We start from the raw sequence: 9,466 nt of genomic DNA, 5'->3' as shown, positions 1-9,466 counted from the left end.
GTGACAGCCTTCCCAGTATAGCCATGTTAATTATGAAGTAGCTGCTGGTTTCACTGACACAGCACTGTGCACCTGACGGAGGCTGGAACTATTCATCATTTCCATGGACAATCATTTAATTTAAAGGTCCAAAAAACACACCAATAAATCAGTTTGGGTTTCTGATCATAATCTCCCTAAATCTTACTTTGAAATTCCCTGGTGACTTTAACAAATCTTCGTGCATTTAATTTCCCAAATATGATTTGTAATACTCAGAGTTGGACTAAAACCTCAGGAAGAGGTGATGGGTCAGAAACGGAATACAATACTAAATGTAGAATTAAATTTTCCAGAGTTAAGCTCCCATTGCTACTTAAGTGCCATAATCAAAGCAATAGATAAAATAAATAAGGAGAGGAAGAAAAAGGGGAGAGGGAAGGAAGGAGGGAGGGAGGGGAAAAGGAGGAAGGAGGGAGGGAGGGGAAAGAGAGAGAAGGGAGCTTGAAGAGAGGCTTGGGAACATGTTCAGTGGAAAATCTGTAGAAATGATGTAAGAGACAGCAAAGGCAGGGATTGGAGTAAGGGGTGTATAGCTGAGACTATAAAAACTCAGAGAGAAAACTCTCCATCAGGGCTGAGTTTGGGAGAAACTGCACATACAGGACTCTAAAGTTAGGCACCCCTGGATTTTCACAAGGTAAGTTAAATGTAAAATTTTGTAAAGATCTAGGAGATTATTTTTATTAACTATTATATTTATTTACACATACTTGTAAAATATGTTGCTTATGTCTTGATTTTGTTAAAATGTTTTTGATAATTTTTCCTTCTCTCAAAGAAGTAGAAAAGCTGGAATATTTCTATAGCACAAGCTTAAAGTGAAGCTAATAATCTGCTCAGACACTATCTTTCTTATATTCTTTGTGCTTTTTTTTTTTGCATTTCATAAGAAAAAGGAAAGTCAGGAGAATGATTCTATGTCAGTAGAAGCATTTTGCTTTCATCACAGAAGCTCAATATCAGAAAAAAATTTAATTTTTTTATAAAAGTTGTCTAAACAATCTGGATGGAAAAGAAAATGTTCTGTTATCCTATTTAGTGATTGGTTTAATAATATAAAATATACATTTGAGTTCTGTCTGAACGAATTCAAATTTTTGTTTCAGTTTGGAAATACCAGCATATGCTCAATAAATTCAGCTCTAACAATGTAAAATAGTATTATTTTTAATTACTGTAATAGACTCTATAGAATTAGGAATATGAGAATTATTTGAGTTATCCTTCTAGAAATGGATTATGGTAATTTTAATGCCCATGTAAGCTATAGAATAGACAGTGTCATAGATAACAATCTACCCCAAATCATCAGGCACATTTTGTATCTCCTTTTCACTTTGATACTACTATTCCCCACTCTTATGGAACTTTTCTAAGAGCCTTTTATAGATACAAGTTCAAGTCCCCCCTCTAATTGAGTTGCACTGTGGCCTCGCTCAAGAAATTTATTCACAGACTCTCTAAGCTAATCTTTAGATATGACCTATTTAACCTCTTTGCCTATACTTAGTTTACTGTGATCCTTCTCCACCAGAAACCTTTGGCTTAGATTCATTGGCATTACTGGAGTAGAACAACCTTTGTTAATCCTGATTTCAACAGCTTTGTGACCTTGGACTAGTCACTCAGCTTCATTGTGCTGGAGTCTGTGAGGTGAGATAGGTGAGATGCAAGTTCCTTTCTAGCCTTAGACACCCTGCTTAGCAGACCAAAGCACATCATCTGGATGTTCTGACTTAAGCCACTGTTTAGCTAAAGCTCTCCCCATTTCTCCAAATAAGTTTCAGGACGCGGCTCTGAAGCAGAGAGAACATAACATGCCAGCAGTTGCCAGATGCCTCAGTTGGTTTGCAATGGTTGCTGCTCCTCAGCATTGCCCTTGCTCTATTCTAGTCTGTTCTAGTCACCTACGTGGGCTCAAGCCTCCTTACCAAGCACCATGCCTTCACCACCACCTTCTGCTGCCTCCTCTTTATGCACTACTGTCTCCCCTCCCGTATTTCCTCTCCTTTGAGCAAGTTCATTCCAAAATGGACACTTTCTTCTTCTACTGAGTGCTAAATTCAACAATTTGTAATATCGCAATCTCCCTCCTAAAATTCTGTATTCCTTTGATATGTGTGGCTCCGAATGTGAAAAGCACACTCTAAATATCAGATGAAGGGCTGGGGATGTAGCTGTGTGGTAGAGCACTTACCTAGCATGCATGAGACACTGGGTTCAATCCCCAGTACCGTATAAATATAAACAAATAAAATAAAAGCATAAAAGATATAATAACATTTTTTAAAAAATATCATATGAAATAATATTAAAAATTCATTTCAGTTAATAAATTAGAGCTTGAAAGATAACTGTGCTTTGGGTTCAATTGAGCTCTCTTTCCTTTGTCTTCTGCCTTGGAGGATATTTCTATTATTGCATACTAATATTTTCATGACTGAAAACAATGATAATTCATTAAGTATCATAGTGATTGCTACTTAGAACTCTCTTTAGTAAAATTCCTTACCCCCATTCAATATTATTTTCTTTATTATGTTTTATTTTTATCACTATGTTGTAATTCTAGTTTCCAAGGACTAACTGTATTCCTTGAAATTAAGAATGCAAACTGATATTTTTTCATAAAAATAAAAAAGTTTTTGAAGTCACCACATTTGAAAGGCAATGTCAGGCTAATATAATTATTATTTGTTAATTGATTCATGTGTATCACTTTACCTGTATTATTTTTACTCCTCACAATAAACCTGCAAAGTATGTCTTTGCCCCATTTACCTGATGAATATATTAAAATAGAGGCTAAGTAACATGCTCCATCAGGATGTCTATCAAGGTCTACATAACCTAAGAATTGACACATTTCTACTAATGCATATTTTTATAATGGAAAGTGTACATGCAATACCAGGAGTTAAGAGACCAAGTTCTAAAGCAACTCAGCTTAATTTCAGTTCATCAATTTTAAACAAAATAGAATTATAATGCTTTCCATATTGACCTATCCCGACTTGTGAGATTAAAGGGCATGAATTAATTTCCCAATAAGCACTGCAGATTATTTAAAGGTTGTCTCTAACAATTATAGCTGAAGGAAATGCATGCATTCCAGAGAGTCTGCTCCTGTGGAAAGAAATCCTTGCAAGTGAAGAACCTGGAGGACCAGGAAAGTAACTGACTTTCTTTTACATCCCTGGTACCTGGTACATGCTGAGTATGCCTAATAAATGTATCCTGTGGTTGAGTATTATAAAATATATATAATATATATACTTTATATATGTACATATAAAATATATATTTTTTCTTCTTTTTAAAAATTTTTTCTTGTAGTCATAAATGGACAGCATGCCTTTATTTATTTTTTTTTCATGTGGTGCTAGGGATCAAAACCAGTGTCTCACATGTTCTAGACTAGAGCTCTGCCACTGAGCTATAGCCCCAGCCCCTATTTTTCTTTCTTTCTTTATATTTGGAAGAGTACTGTTTCATTGATTGTATTGGCTTGTTTAATGTAATTTAAATGTAAGAATTTTATTAAAATATATCAATAGAAAGTGGGATAAAGAGGGAAGGGGGTGGTCATGTCCCACATTATCATAAGGCTTATTTATATGTAACATTTTACTTTGTTTATTCACTTTTACCCTCTGAAAGATTTTTTATGCTCCATAAAAATTGCCTCTGTACTGAATAGCCACCCAACTTGCTTATGGGCAATTCTACAGCTCTTTCCCATCCATAGTTTTAAAGGTATTCTCTTTTCCCATTTGTGAGCATAAGCATATGAATTAAAGAATAAATTTTCTTAGCAGAATTGTTCATAGTCATATGCCAAAGTTCTTTTTGGCTTGTCCATGTCATGGTTTTATATCAAAAAATATTAGTTATTCAGAGATCTAAGTGCAGAATAATATCTAATAAGGAAAGCTCTTAAACTCTGGAGGAATGATTATTGGGGAATGATGCTGCATGTTGCTTTCTTTAGAGTAAGAGTCTATGATGTAAAACATTAATGGCCATGTCAGGATTCTAGTAAGAACTTCATCACAGTTTAATATAGGTGTAAAAATTTGGATCAATCTTTTTTCTAAATCTAGATAAGATTGTTGATATGAATTAGTATCCATACTGATAACACTGGGATTTTAATATCTGCCCTGCATTCCTGTTTACTGCATGAGGCTTCTTCACTCATTCATTAAACTTGATGTTGACTCTATGCCAAGTATTCAGCTAGGTGCTAAGATTAATTTGGGGATATGGCATAGTCTTTGTTCTCAAGAAGGTTACAACCACAAATAACTTTTGTTAAACATAAAGATCTGGGTTTTCTAATAATAGGATTTTTCTTTAAAGTAGTATTGTAGGTTTCTACCTTTATTTTATTTTATTTTATTTTATTTGCAAATGAAAGACTAGTAATCCCACTGAAAATTCCAACTAAACGAACAAACAACAACAAAAATAAAACAGAGGCACTTAAGCACAAAATTTTTGAGATTTTTCAAAGGCAATAGTATCAGAAAAAGAATGAAAATGGTACCAAACAGACTAAAATCAGGTATACATGTGCACTAGAAAATTACCATTCTTCCTGATTTGTATTACACAGGGAAAGTCATTTTATTTATTTTTTTTATTGTTGGTCATTCAAAACATTACATAGTTCTTAATATATCATATTTCACAGTTTGATTCAAGTGGGTTATGAACTCCCATTTTTACCCCATATACAGATTGCTGTATCACATCAGTTACACTTCCATTGATTTACATATTGCCATTTAGTGTCTGATGTATTCTGCTGTCTATCCTATTCTCTAGTATCCAGGGAAAGTCATTTTAAAAGACAGATGTCCACCACATTAACAACTCATCCATAAAATCCTTGCTTTAGATGAAATTAGTTTTGGAGGTGGAAAAATGTTTTATACTTCCACAAATAGGTTATACTTGAAAGAGAGTGAAACTGGAAGTCTGAAAATGTAACTTGTTCTGGCACTTCTGACTGGTTTTGTGACTTTGGAAAATTTACTACTGCCAATTGAAGAGCAATGAGAAATGGAGAACACAATCCTGGTATTTTAATTCTTCTTTTCTTTATATATATAGCAGGAATTGAACTCAGGGACACTCTAACACTGAGCCATGTCCCCATCCCTATTTTGTATTTTATTTAGAAACAGGGCTTCACTGAGTTGCTTAGTGCCTCGCCATCGCTCAGGCTGGCTTTGAACTCACGATCCTCCTGTCTCCGGCTCCCAAGCCAATAGGATTACAGACACACACCACTGCACGTGCCTTGGTATTTTAATTCTTTAAAAAATTGGAAAGTGTTACATTTCTTAGTTTCAATGTGCACCTTCTTTGCAGAATCATACCCCACCATAAAGTAAGATGTCCATCACACAATTTGTTAAAATCAAATTTTCTAAGGAGAATCTTAAATGAGTAATTCTCAGATGTACTTTATGAAATTGATGTAGATGATGTATGTGACAGAATCTACAAATTATAAGGTTCAAGGAAGTGTCTCAACCAACTGATTGCCTCACACTGAAGAAAACTAGAAACAACCTTCTTTAAAATTCTGTTCAAACATTGTTACTTATTGAAATATCAAGGTTATCTATATAAGGAAAAACTATTATTGATCTTTTTGATTTTTCATTACAAATTTTGCAGATTTTCTCTATGAATGGCTCTAAATTCTATATGTGATTGTTTAGTGCATGTAACCTTTATGTTTTCTAGTAAAGCTTGGCTTCAAAGATCTACCTTCAGCTTAATCATGAATTTTACAACATTTAATCAAACCTTTCACATTATCATATGCTTTACAAATGTTTTCATGCACCATTTTAAAGTTCCCAGTGCAGAGATATTATCTATGATAAAATAAGAAATCTTATGAGATGTATATATACATCTTTATAAATTTTTAGTAAATAACATTAAATAAACAAATATGCTTATTGCTCTTAGTTGGCAACTCTAAGCCTGTTTCATATTTTTTGCTAATTCTAAGCCAATAAAATAATTAAGTTTAACTAAAATTAATTAATTAAAATTTTGTGAATTAAAAAAGTGACTTTTATTCAACAATTTAAGAGTTTGGGTCAAAGTTACCAGGCCAATAAGGAGCACAGCAAGGATATTTATCACCATTTTTCAAATCTAATACTAATTTTTTCCTAATCACCCCAGAAATAATTTTTCTGATGTTAATGAATAGATGTTCATTGACTAAAAGCTTTATTTTTTAAATATTCATTTACTCATAACCAAAATTATTGTAGTAATATTATATAGCAAATATATGAAGATATAATTATGTGATATTGGTAGAAAATTTTTGTTATCAAAACCTCCTGATTTATTTCTTTTGGATGAATTCCAAGGAGTGAGAGAGCAGGGGCATATACTGATTCTATTTCCTAATCTTTTGTGTAATTTCCATACTGCTTTCCAGCGTGGCTGTACTAATTTGCATTCCTGCCAACACTATGTGAGTGCACTTTTTTCCCACATCCTTACCAGCATTTCTTATTATTTGTATTCTTGATAATTACCATTCTGAATGGAGTGAGATGAAATATCATTGTAGTTTTAATTTGCATTTCCCTGATACTGTAGAGATACAGGCACACAAGTGTTTATAACAGCACAATTCACATATCCATGTTGTGGAACCAGCCCAGGTGTATTCCAACAGATAAATGGATAAAGAAAATGTGGTATCTATACACAGTGGAGTTTTACTAAGCCATACAGAAGAAAGACACTAGAGAACATCATGTGGCATTTGCTGGTAAATGGAAGGCACTGGAGAACATCATGCTAAATGAAATAAACCAGACTCAGAAAAAGTCAAAGGTTCAATGTTTTCTCTAAAGACCAAAATGGCAAAAAAGGGGAAGAGCGGGATCCCATAAAAATAGAAGAAGGATCACTGGAACAGAGGAAGGAGATGAAAGGGAAGGGAGGAGAGAGAGGAAAAAGGAGGAACAGTGGAATGAAAATGACTAAATTATGACATACACCTATACGAATATACCACAGTGAATGTCACCTTTATGTATATCTATAAAACACTGACTTTAAAATATTATGAGTAAATAGCAGAGCAGTAGAGTAGAGGAAGGAGAAAAGAGGGAGGGAGAAGGGGAAAGAAAGAGGAAGTACTACGGACCGAACTAAAACAACTTATATTCTATGTCTGTATTATTATGTCAAAATGCACCCAGTATTATGTATAATAATAATGCACTAATAAAAACATAAAGAACTCTCCTCTTTTTGTGTCCACCTTTCTGCATCCACTAAGATTTTTGATTTCTGAGAGTCTACTCAAATAATTATTTTACCTTGATAGACTATTTATTCCAAATGGTAGGGAGTAGGCCTCAGTCAACACTTTAAAATTATTAATATTAACTGTGTGGTTTTAAAATTATATAGGATAATCAAGTTCAGTATCATATTATCCTTCCCTTCTCTGAGCCCAAAAGAGGAAACATACATGTACTTTACGGCAACTTGAATCTTAGTGCTAATAATTTTTTGTTTTGAACTGTAGGGGAATGCATCTAGTGACTTACTCATGATGGAAAAAAGAAAACGTAAAACAAAAAAATTCTATGTAAACATTTGAAAGTGTGTGTGTGTGTGTGTGTGTGTGTGTGTGTGTGTGTGTGTAACCCTTATTTTATCAATTCTGTCCCACATTTAACATCTCTGAATTTTGGAGGGAGTCTGATATGTGATAGCATGTCACCACATAATGAACAGCATTTTTTCTTTCTTCAAACACATTTTAACAATAGAATATCTTATTATAAGTGGAATCTTTAAATCAAAGGTTTGGAAGTTCTTTCTTTTGCCTAGAAATACCTAAAATTATGGAGGAGAATGTTTATGTCACGACCAGGATGCAGTCTTGTGCATAGCCTCCCGCTTGGTAGGTGGAACAGCAGGAAGCTTCTTTTAGCTAAGCCTGCACCAGCTACCATCATTTCCTCCACCAACTAGCTTTACCAACTGACTTTAAAAGCCAACGCAACATCAGTAGTCAGTTAGGAATTCTGTTTTATTTGGTCTAAAGAAGAAAGGGTTTGCAAACGCCACATTGCTCAATACCAGCAGAGGCAGTGAGCAACCTTAGTCCCTGAATTCCTGTATCAGGTCTCTTTCTATGCAGTGAATTGCATGGACTTTGTGTTAAGCATTGTGTTTGTGGACCCTCCTTTAATATGTGTGTGTATGTGTGTGTGTGTGTGCAATAGTTACTCTGTTGTCTACTATATCTCAAGCTGTTCTGTTATCAAAAAGACCTATGTGACTGTAACTTAGTGGAGTGGGATAAGTGGTGAGTTGAAGAACTCACAGTCATACAGATTTACTGATCATACTGACTCTGCCTGCTTGGAAGACCACCTTCACTTTCAGAGAAAAAAGTCTGTACACAGTGTTGTCAGCAGGAACACGTGGCCAATTCATGGTGTCAGAACTAGTCTCCCTTTTTAGAATGTCCTGTCAAAAATTTTTAACTGAGAAGAGAAGGTAAAGAAAAAGTGAAAGTTGAATTAGCCATAAATCTTTAATCTTTAATTAAGTCCTTTATTTTTAATTTTTGTTGAAAATGTGCATAGAATCTGTTTTGAATATCTTCAATCAAGATATTGGGGAAAATAAAAAATTCCCAGATGATATCAAGATTCACCCAAAACCCCAGTAGTTTCTAATACTTGGATCAACTATCCTTAAGTTAAATGTAAATCATGAAGTCTCAGGTTAAAGAGAAATGTTTTTAATCACTTGAGAAGTTTTATTCTTCAGATAGAGATACTTTAAAAGTTTTATCAGTTTTAAAATGCCTTAGGTCAGATACCAGCTCACAATGCATCTCTTTTTCATCTTTATCATCTTGAAATTTAGCACTTTGCTCCAGTTTGGTCTCCCTTTTTTCAAATGATGATTCTCAATCTTTTTTTTTTTTCTTTTTCATGCCCAGCCACTTCAGAGATTTGTTGTTCCCATTAAAGATGAATAATGATTCTTAACAATGAAACACTTTTCTTCATTTTAATAGTCTTCTCTCTAAACTGTGGTTTAAATATATTTAAGTCTGCTGGACTTTCATAGCAGCATGTCAATATGAACTATCACTTTTCTAAAGGAATAAGCAATACATACTTTTTTCCCAACTTAAATGACAAAAGTTGGTATCCCTCTCTCTTGATCCATCTACCACCACTCTAGCTTGAGTTCAGAAGATTCTTTCAGGATAGAAAGTCTTACAGGTAGAAAGGCTGTGAAACAGAGCTGAAAATGTTTGACTATGTGAAATATTTCTTCATCAGCAGTATTGTTTACAAAGTTAACACGTATACTATTCCCTAATTGCCTAAGACTGAAG

At 33.9% G+C, this 9,466-nt stretch overlaps 1 protein-coding gene across 2 annotated transcripts in view; it reads left to right on the top strand.

The window, feature by feature from the left end:
- Positions 1-488: 488 nt before the first annotated feature.
- OSTN (osteocrin) overlaps positions 489-9,466 on the top strand; it is a 58,853-nt gene continuing 49,875 nt past the window's right edge. The window contains exon 1 of one of the 2 annotated variants that reach the window (XM_081302047.1): positions 489-679. The gene's annotated coding sequence lies outside the window, so the exon portion shown is untranslated. Of the gene's footprint in view, positions 680-1,596; positions 1,705-9,466 lie in introns of those variants that run through there. The other variant, XM_081302048.1, reaches the window with a different exon arrangement.

The sequence above is a fragment of the Spermophilus citellus genome (genome assembly GCF_964194105.1).
Source record: "Spermophilus citellus genome assembly, chromosome: 7".
NCBI lineage: Eukaryota > Metazoa > Chordata > Mammalia > Rodentia > Sciuridae > Spermophilus > Spermophilus citellus.
This window is presented reverse-complemented; position numbering and strand designations above follow the sequence as displayed.